The sequence below is a fragment of the Cannabis sativa genome, chromosome 8, assembly GCF_029168945.1.
Source record: "Cannabis sativa cultivar Pink pepper isolate KNU-18-1 chromosome 8, ASM2916894v1, whole genome shotgun sequence".
In the NCBI taxonomy this organism is placed as follows: Eukaryota; Viridiplantae; Streptophyta; class Magnoliopsida; order Rosales; family Cannabaceae; genus Cannabis; species Cannabis sativa.
The window spans coordinates 10,366,302-10,376,860 of NC_083608.1; the positions used below are offsets into that span (position 1 = coordinate 10,366,302).

Here is a 10,559-nt window from a genome sequence, read left to right on the forward strand (position 1 = left end):
TGTCAACTTTCTCAACTAGTACATCCCCTCTTGCCACGTATTCTCTGATAATGTGATACTTCCTTTCAATGTGTTTGCTTCTCTTGTGGCTTCGAGGTTCTTTACTGTTTGCTATTGCTCCATTGTTATCACAGAGTAGTACCAGAGGCTTTTCCATTCAAGGAACAACACCTATGCTGGTGAAGAACTTTCTTAGCCAGACAAGTTCTTTAGCAGCTTCGGCTGCTGCTATGTATTCAACTTCCATAGTTGAGTCTGATATCGCGGTTTGTTTAGCACTTCTCCAAACCACTGCTCCACCCCCAAGAGTAAACACCATCCCAGATGTAGATTTCCTGTCTTTAAGACTTGCCTGGAAATTTGAATCAGTGTAGCCTATGGGATTTAAAGCACCACCCTTGTAGAGTAACACAAGATTCCTTGTACTCTTTAAGTATTTCAAAATATACTTAACTGCATTCCAATGTTCTTGTCCTGGATTAGACTGATACCTGCTCACGATTCCAACAGCATAACAGATGTCAGGTCTAGTGCATAACATTGCATACATTAGACTTCCAACTGCATAGGCATAGGGAATTCTCGCCATGTCCTCTATCTCTTGAGGATCAGTCGGTGACTGTTCCTTAGATAGACGAATACCATATCTAGAAGGGATGTTTGCCCCATTGGTGTTGTTCATGGAGAATCTCTCTAAGACTTTGTCTATGTAGGTTGTTTGAGAGAGAGCAAGAGATCTGTTCTTCCGGTTTCTGATAATCTGAATACCAAGAACATAGGCTGCTTCACCCAAATCTTTCATATCGAATTGAGTGTTGAGCCATTCCTTGATGTGAGTCATTTTCTTGACATTGTTTCCAATGATCAAAATGTCATCAACATAAAGGACCAGGAATACTACTATTTGGTCTTCCTTGAGTTGGTAAACACAAGGTTCATCTTCATTCTGAAGAAAGCCGTAGGTCTTGATGATTTCATCAAACCTCTTGTTCCATGAGCGAGAAGCTTGCTTAAGTCCATAGATGGACCTGTTTAACTTGCAAACTTTCTTTTCCTGCCCAGGAAGAACATAACCTTCTGGTTGCTCCATATAGATGGTTTCTTCAAGTACCCCATTAAGGAAGGCAGTCTTGACATCCATTTGCCAGATTTCATAATCGAAAGCAGCAGCTATGGAGAGAAGAATTCGGATGGATTTGAGCATGGCAATAGGACTAAAAGTTTCCTCATAGTCTACGCCTTCTCTTTGGGTATAACCCTTGGCTACAAGTCTAGCTTTAAAAGTTTCGACTTCGCCTCCAGCTCCTCTTTTCTTCTTCTAAACCAACTTGCATCCTATCGGATGATAGTCGTCAGGTGCGTCTACATATTCCCAGACTTTGTTCTTTTTCATGGAATCCATTTCTGAATCCATGCCGGCTGACCAACGTTTTCGTTGCGGACTAGCCATTGCCTGTTTATAGGTTAATGGATCGTCATCAATACCGTCACCTACGACCATATTGATTTCACCATCCAAGCCATAACGAGCAGGTTTTGTTGAAACCCTCCCACTACGACGAGGTACGGTTGTCTTCTGAACAGAAACTTTAGTAGTAGATTTCTCAGTTTGTTCAACTGAGGGAGTGGGATTGTCCTCTTCACGTGTGGAAGAGAACGGAACATTGGAAGGACTTATATCTGAAAGCATTTCCTCCAACACTACTTTACTTTGTGATTTGAAATTCTTAATATAGTCATCTTCAAGGAAAGTGGCATTTGTAGAAACAAACACTTTATCATCCTTGCGACTATAAAATAGTCCACCCCTAGTCTCTTTAGAATTACCGACAAACATGCAAACTTCAGTTCGTGACTCAAGTTTGCCGTCTTTCTTTCTTAAGACATGAGCAGGGCACCCCCAGATTCTGTAATGGCGTAAACTAGGTGTACGACCATTCCAAAGTTCTAAAGGTGTCTTAGGGATTGATTTAGATGGAACAACATTTAAAATGTCGGTTGCCATCTGAATTGCATATCCCCAGAAGGACGTAGGTAGAGTTGAAAAACTAAGCATAGACCTAACCATTTCCAAAAGCGTGCGATTCCGTCTTTCTGCAACTCCATTTTGCTGTGGAGTGCTAGGGGCGGTTAATTGGGATTCAATTCCAAGTTCAATTAAATGATCTTTGAACTGCATATCCATATATTCTCCACCCCTATCAGTTCGCAAGATCTTTAATGATTTACCTAATTGGTTTTGGGCCAAAGCATGAAATTCTTGAAACTTTGCAAATGTTTCAGATTTCTTATGCATAAGGTAAATATGTCCATATCTAGAGTAATCGTCAATGAAAGTGACAAAGTACTCATAACCACATCGGGCTTCGACATTCAAAGGTCCACAGACATCGGAATGCACTAACCCTAGGGGGATTTTGGCACGCTCTCCCTTTGCAGAGAAAGAACGTTTAGTCATTTTTCCTTCCAGGTAGGAATCGCATACTGGCAATTCACCTAAGACGACATTTTTCAATGGACCGTCTTTGGTTAGCCTATTGAGTCTATCAAAGCCTATATGACCTAAACGTAAATGCCATAGATATGTTTCATTATCATCAACGATCTTTTGCTTTTTGTGGTTTCTAGGTTTAGCCACTTTAAAAAGTTCGTTATGTAGGGCAAATGGTGTTTCTGGTCTAAGAACATAAAGCCCCTGTTCCATGGATGCAACACAAATCTGAATGTCATTTCGAGAAATGGTAGAACCAGAATCCGAAAAATCTAATTTGTATTGTTGCAATTGTAAGCATGAAACAGAAACCAAGTTTCTACTGAAATTTGGAATGTATAAGACATTGTCTAATTCCAAAATTATGTTTTGAAACTTAAGTTTGGCTTTTCCTCTAGCTCTAACCGAAACCATTTCGCCATTACCAACTTTAAGTTTCAACTCTCCGGATTTCAAATAATTCCAATTCTCAAGCAATTGCAATGAACAACTTACATGGTTTGTAGACCCAGAATCAAGAATCCAAATGGATTTATCATTCTCTAACACACATGATTCGAAGACTAAAGCATTACTGCTTATTCGTTTGTTAATTGTTGTTCTTGCTAGTTCATTTTGTTGTGAAGTATAACTTGAGGAAGTAGAATCACTTTCTCTTATCTTCTCAACTAAGCTTGAAGTAGTAGGATTTATGGAGTTATGAACTATTTGCTCTTCAGAGTGAACAATTCCCAGCTTACCTGCTTTCTGGAATTTAAAGTCCATCATGAGCATATGTGAAGTATTACTCTGACAAGGAGTTTATAACTTCAAGTTCAATTGCTAAGATATTAACTAGGAGTGGAATGAGAAGGGGATTATAGACACTACAACACATCAATAAAATAGAAGTAAGGTTTTGGTTCAAAATTCATACACAAGTTCAGAAAATAACAAGTAATGACATATGTTATAGAAATACTAAATCTAACATAGTTTATTTTCGAAGGTTTCCAACATAATGAAATACAGTGTCCCGGTAGGCAAGAGTCAAAGATAACATTAGTTGAATAGAGTTGTCAGCTCATCTAAAATTAAACATTTTAGCAACCTTTTATTCGATCAAAATGAGAATCCAACGTTGTCCCGGTAGGCGAGAGTCAAGGTTATTCTCATTTTATGAGCTTCCACCACTACTACAAAAGGCAGAATTCGCGACGGTTTAAAAAACGCTTTTTTTTTTAGACTGTCGCTAAAAAAATTAACTGAGTGTTAAAAACCGTCGTCTATACTACACTATAGGCGACAGTTTTTAATACTCGTATAGATTAGGCGTCGGTTTAAAAATGCAGAACAAAATTTTTTTAAAAAAAATATTACACTATACCCGACGGTTTTGAACTGTCGGGTAAAGTATTTGCCACAATTTTAAAACGTGACCCATACTTTGGACGATAGTTCAAAACTGTCGGGTATAGAGTTTAAAAAATAAAAAGCCCAAAATCACGCCTGAAACACACATTCTCTCATTCCTTCCATCTTGCTCGAACCCATCACACCCTCCTCCATATGAAACCCTCGCGCCTCCATCTTATCCGATCTCACTCTCTCCATCTCGCTCGATCTCATTACTCACTCCGTCCATCTCTCTCAATCTCACTCAGCAACTCCCTCCATCTCTCTTTCGATCTCACTCACTCGGGTCTCTCTCTCGGTCTCTCCATCCATCTTCGTCTCTCTCTCAAACGATGACGCAACACCGACACCACGGGCGACGCACCTCCGCCGCCCCTCCACTTTTGAGAGCCCCTCCGTCGCCCCTCTCTCTTAGCTAGGTATATTAATTTATTTATTTTTATATTTATATATACAATAATATTTATTTATTTTGTCTTATACAAAAAAATAGGCTTGCTGCATTCATATGCATATAGTGAATGAAACTAGACATCATTGATTGAAAATTTGGAATTAGATGTGTTTGGATATATAGCCTATACATAGTTGATTTGGGTCTGTAATCTTTACATTATCTACTCTTATTGGCTGTAACGCTACTGGCCTGGGGTTGCATTGGTTGAGAAAACTAAATGAGCAAGATCTTCATATACAAAATCTTACTCAATATCCATAAAGGCTCAATTAAAGCATATAACGAGATATCTTCGTTTTGATTTCTTGCACAAGAATATGTTAACAGCAAAAATGTCAAACTCAAGATGAGTAGAAATAATAGTTTCTGTCCTTTGATGATTTTATAATAGTCATTAGCAAGAACACACACACATATAATGTAACGGTGGTTTTTTTATCTTTTTTTTTCAGAGCTGTGGTAGACCATAGTTTTGGGAAAGACCTTCCTTCTGTTTCGGTTGAGAGCTTTGAGTACTTTCCTGGAAAAGGTCTCATTGCTACACTTAATAGCCTTGAGGTAAGTCTATAAAGATTCACACAAATTCTTGTTGATTTTTCAAAATAGTGACACTTGTGCCATTTTTCTGTCTAAATATATATGGCAATGAACACATATCAATCAACCAATATAAAAGTATAATTGATAGATGTGCCGACATTTATCCATTAGACTCTGCTCTATTTATTATGATGATGATGATTGTTTCTCTTGACTTACTTTACATGTTATTTATTTATTTATTCATCAAGTGTTTAACATTCGTTTCAAGTTATTGCAGATAGAAAGGGGAGATTGTAAATTGCTGAAAGTATCACTTGGCTCTGTAGACTTTATTACATCATGTTGTAAATTTGAAGGTGATTCAATAAAATCAAGGATGCTGTGAGTGCATCATCGTATGGAAGTGAATTTGTTCGTGCTGCACTTTCAGTCAATGAAAAGGTGAGGTTTCAAACAAGAATGCTATTTCAGTCTCTTTCATAATGAATCAAAATGAATACACATAAATCTTTTTTTTTTCAGTTTTACTGTCTTTTGTTATGACTTGAGATCTTTGTTAAAACCCAAAACATAGAAGAATATTTTAGTTTCATATACCATATATTATTATTTCTTTCTTATTTATTATTGCATAATATGTATTCTATTCTGTTCAGGCATTCGTTTTGATGTATTGTAGTGTTGAATTTTCATCTTCCATTTACTGGAAATAAAGTTTGATATGATGAGGTTTTGTTACAACTCTATGCTGTCTATGATTTTGATTTCACCACCGACGAGAACTGCCAGAAAAGCAAGATTTTCTTCGTCGCTTGGTAAACTCTATACGAGTTAACAATATTTTATATTATTTATTAAATTAAAATATGTAAGATTTGATATTAAATTATTAGATAAATAATGTTATGACGATTTTGTATCTTGTATTTGTTTGGAATTGAATAAGGTCACCTAACACATCAAGGGTGAGGAGTAAGATGGTGTATGCAAGTTCTAAAGATAGATTCAAGAGGGAATTGGACTGCATTTCTGCTGTTCATGCTAGCTATATTGGGAGCTTGTTCAATCATCAATAGGTTCACCCGTATTGCTGGAGAGTTGTTTGGTCTCTTTATGCAGCAGGCTATTAAAGTAAGAACACTTAATAGCACAAACTTTAGCTTTAGTGTACTGTTTAATGCAGCACTTGAATTAATTAACTCTATGCCTTTGTACTTTTTGGTGTACTAGGGAGTTGTGGACGAGTTTCGCATACCAAAGAGAGAAAATCCTAACTCAACACAGTTTATACCTTCATGGAGATTTTCAAATGGAATGTTTGCTTTAGTTCTCTCCTATGGCCTTTTGATCACTGCATTAAGAAGTAGAAAAGCAAGGTCATGGAGATATGGCTCTAGTATGATGAAGTCCAAAATAAAGTGTTTATGAAACATTTTCTCATATATATATATATATTATTTTGAACATTTTAAGTTGATGATGAACATTAATGTATCGACTTTTTTTAATTTCATTAATTTGACAAGCTCCTCTAATATTCACACGTATCTTTTCTGTGCCTCTAATATTTATACGTGTATTGTTTATTCAAATTGTAAACTCAAATAAAAGATCTAATATAGCTAATGACTTCGCAAAGCCTAAATAATTTTTGAGTGTGATTGGGTAAACTGTGCCTAAAATACTATAGGCTACGGTTTAAAATCGTGGCCTATACTATAGGCCACGGTTTAAAACTGTGCCTAAAACACTATAGGCGACAGTTTTAAACTGTGGCATATAGTATAGGCCACGTTTTAAAACCGTAGCCTATACTATAGGCCACGGTTTAAAACCGTCGCCTATAGTGAACATTATAGGCGACGGTTTTAAACCGTGGCCCATATTATTTTCCCGACAGTTTTCGACCATCGTCTATTCTACCCAGTATCCGCGACGCTCGTATAGGCGACAGTTTTATGAACTGTCGGGAATTCTTTGACCGACCGTATATAACCGACGGGAATTTGAGATTTTTTAGTAGTGCACCATTGTTTCATGTTTTATGAGTTTATCTCTAAGTAGTCACCGTAGGGGAGAGTCTAAATAGAGACGAAAACTCACAAAACACTTATCAAATGAAATCTTACAGTGTTAAAAGTGTTCAACGAATAACCATCCATAGGGGGACGAAGTCTAGCGTCTCGAGGTTATATTGAAAAAGTTTAACTATTGTAAGACCAACAATGGAGATCGAATATCTTTTGATTAAAAGCTCATTATTTAAAAAAATATATATGTATTTTGTATAATCATAATATTCGATATCATAATAATGAAAAATTACAAATTAAAGTTGGTTTAAATAAAAAATCAACTTTAATTAATTTTCAATTATTATTTAATTTGAAAAATAAATTCAAATAAATATCGAACAAGTTCCATAATATAATAATGAAAAATTACAAATCAAAGTTGGTTTAAAATCAACTTTAATTAATTTTCAATTATTAATTAAATTCGAAAAAAAAATCGAATAATAAATGCAACAAGTTCCATAAAATAATAATGAAAAATTACAAATCAAAGTTAGTTTAAATAAAAAATCAACTTTAATTAATTTTCAATTATTATTTAAATTCGAAAAATAAATTTGAATATTTAAATGGAACAAATTTGAAAATATCTCACTTAAGTTGTTTTAGAAGAATCTGAAAAATCAACTTAAATATCTTTCAAATCAGATTTAATTATATTTAAAATTAAGTTGTAACCACTTAATTTGAAGATATTCCATTTTAAGTTAATATTCGAAAAGATATTAACCTAAAAAATATCTAAAATATTCCATTTTAAGTTAATATTCGAAAAGATATTAACTTAAAAAATATCTAAAGAATCTTAATAACCAATGCCTAAAATTTCTCAACTTAATTTTGAAATTTTAAATCCAAAAGATATTCAGATTTAAGTTGGTTAATTGTAAATATATAAATATCAACTTAAATAGGAATATTTAATGAAAATTTTAAATTAAGCTTCAGAAAGAATCTAGATGGTTATAATTCTATATTTAATTAAATACAAGAAAATACATATAGTTTAGCTTAGAATATAAAATTCTTTAAACTATGATTTTCATTTCAAAATAAATGAAATTAATTATGTTGCTAATCAATTTTAATTAGGTTAAACTAGTGTAATTAACCTGGTACAGTCATTGAAATCAGGCAAATGGGCCTTCACAATTGGGGTGGTTCATGTGAGGGGGTGCTGGGTTCAGTATGTCGTACCCACTTCTATGGCTCCCAACTCTCACACAAGGCCCAAAAGAGAGGAATTTAACCTTAATAAGAACAACTGTTATTAATTGAATAGGCCCAAAAACTAAATGGGCCTAAATAAATTCTATCAAGAACTATGATAATTTTAGCAACAACAACCTATATGCATCTATAATAAAATTAAACACATAGGCTCACACAGGCACACTTTGGATGGGTCCTATCATGTTGCTAGGTCATACACAGATGAAAGAAGATTGTAAATATACCTGTTACAAATTATTATCTTGACCAAGGGAGCCATCAGATCATTAGATCTGGCAAAAAGTAACCATGGCTATTTGCAATCAAGTAATAATAGGTTTTGAAAACTTACACACAAGCTAAAACACATACTCCTGCAACAAGGTTAGTTGGATAGTTGGATGTAGGATTTATTTAATTTTAAATTAAATAATTAATTTCAAAAATTATTAATTAAATAAAATAAATTTTTCAAAAATTTTAAAAAAAATTTGAAAAATAAAAAAAATTTCGAAATTTAATTAAATATTTAAATTTAAAATTAAACCAACAATTTTGAAAAATTAGGTTTCAACCAACCTAAATATCATTTCAAAAAAAAATTGTTAACTACTTTTTAAATTTTAAATGTTATTTTATAAATAAAAAATTAGAAAAGATAAATGAATATCTTTTTCAAATTTTAAATGTAATTTAAATAAATAAAATAACAAAATTTAAAAAATTAGCAAAATATCTTATATCATTTAAAAATTACATGATTATAATTATCTTATTTTAAATTTAAAATAAGATAAGATATAATCAAATTTTAAAATAAGATAGATTTTTAAGCAAAAAGATAGACACTAATTATATTCAAATTCAAATTACACTAATATCTTGAATTAAATTTAAAAAATATTAAATTAATTCAAAATGGTAATTAGAATTGAATTAGGAATAGTAATTGTTGCTCCAAAATTCGCCCAAAATACGTGGACCAGTCAAGAGGGGACACGTGGATCAGATAACTTGGAAAGATTTGCTAAGTCTTTTTATGCCACCAGGAAACGCTATTAGCATGGGTCCCGGAGGAGACACCCGGAGTACAAGTTACTCCTGGAAGCTAGTATAGCGTGAAGGCCCTCCGGGATGTGTCAGGTCTCTCCCGAGAAATCAAGTCGCATTTAATGCTGCATGGGAGGAAGCGTGTTGGGACTGTAACACGCAATAAAGTCTTACGGCACAACCCCCGAACAGCAGCGCTACAGTAATGATCATTTAAGTCTAGCGACGGCTACTCTGCGAATAGTCACGTCAATCATAAGACAAAAAGGACATTCTCCATAAAAACCCTACAGCACCTAGGGATTTGACCATGCATCACCCATGGTATATTCATCGGAAATGCCCAACTTTATGGATACTTACAGACACATGTGTAAGAACAATTCTAGGGATTACCCCACCAAAACACTATAAATACCCCCTCAAAGCTCATTTAAGGGGGTCGGAGAATCTTGGTTGCAAAAGAGCAAGAAGAGAAAAAACTCACCAAGAACATTCTCTGTATTTAAGAGAAAAACATTCTCTCAAGTGTAGAATCTGTATTAAACACATCCATTAATAGCAGTGGCTCGTGGACTAAGGCTCATTAACGCCCCAACCACGTAAAAAGTCTTCATCTCACTTTCTTACAGCTCATTATTATAATTATATTTTAATAGTTGCCGAAAACCTCGGTCAACATTTTGGTGCTTTCATTGAGAGCTGAGGAAAGCTGCTTCACAACAAGCATTTAACTTCACGATAATGGTGGAGACAAGAGCTACACGTCATCCTCGCCCTCTAGAAGACGCTCAAGATCCCAATGAGGAAGATGTAGCCTCAAGGGCAGCAGAGGAGTCCGAGGAAGAAGAAGAAGGAATAGTTTCCGATGAAAACCACGAGGAACACCTCGACGAGTACGCTTATGATGATGGAAGCTACCAAGAGCTGGTGCTCCTCAGACAAAAAGCTATCGATCATGAAGCTGAGATCGAAGCTCAGAAGGTGCAAAATCAAAAAATGCATGAAGTGATGCTAGCCATGCAGAAAGCCATGGAGGCAGCTGGTATTCACGTGCATCCCAAGGCGATGGCCGCTGGACTCGACGGGGAGCCAGCGACGTCTTCGCCTAATTCCCAGCAGCAAAGGCCTAGGGAACCTAGCCCTATAAGGCACCCTGCTGAGGAAGACCAAACAAAAAACCCTACTTCTGCCCCTGGTCGAAAGAAAAAGGCGCAGGATCCGCGAAAGGTCCGCTCGGATTTCCCTAAAGGGAAAGGTCCGCAGAGGGGCAAGCCCCAAAGAGGGAGTCTTGGCCCTCAGGATCGAGGGGACCGGAAAAGCGTTTCCGTGCACC

General features: G+C 35.3%; 1 long non-coding RNA gene across 1 annotated transcript; it reads left to right on the plus strand.

Moving 5' to 3' along the window:
- Positions 1 to 3,952: 3,952 nt before the first annotated feature.
- LOC133030141 (uncharacterized) lies at positions 3,953 to 5,971 on the plus strand. Its single transcript, XR_009684003.1, has 4 exons — positions 3,953 to 4,305; positions 4,796 to 5,327; positions 5,543 to 5,701; positions 5,833 to 5,971. It is a non-coding gene; the product is annotated as an uncharacterized LOC133030141 (long non-coding RNA).
- Positions 5,972 to 10,559: the final 4,588 nt, after the last annotated feature.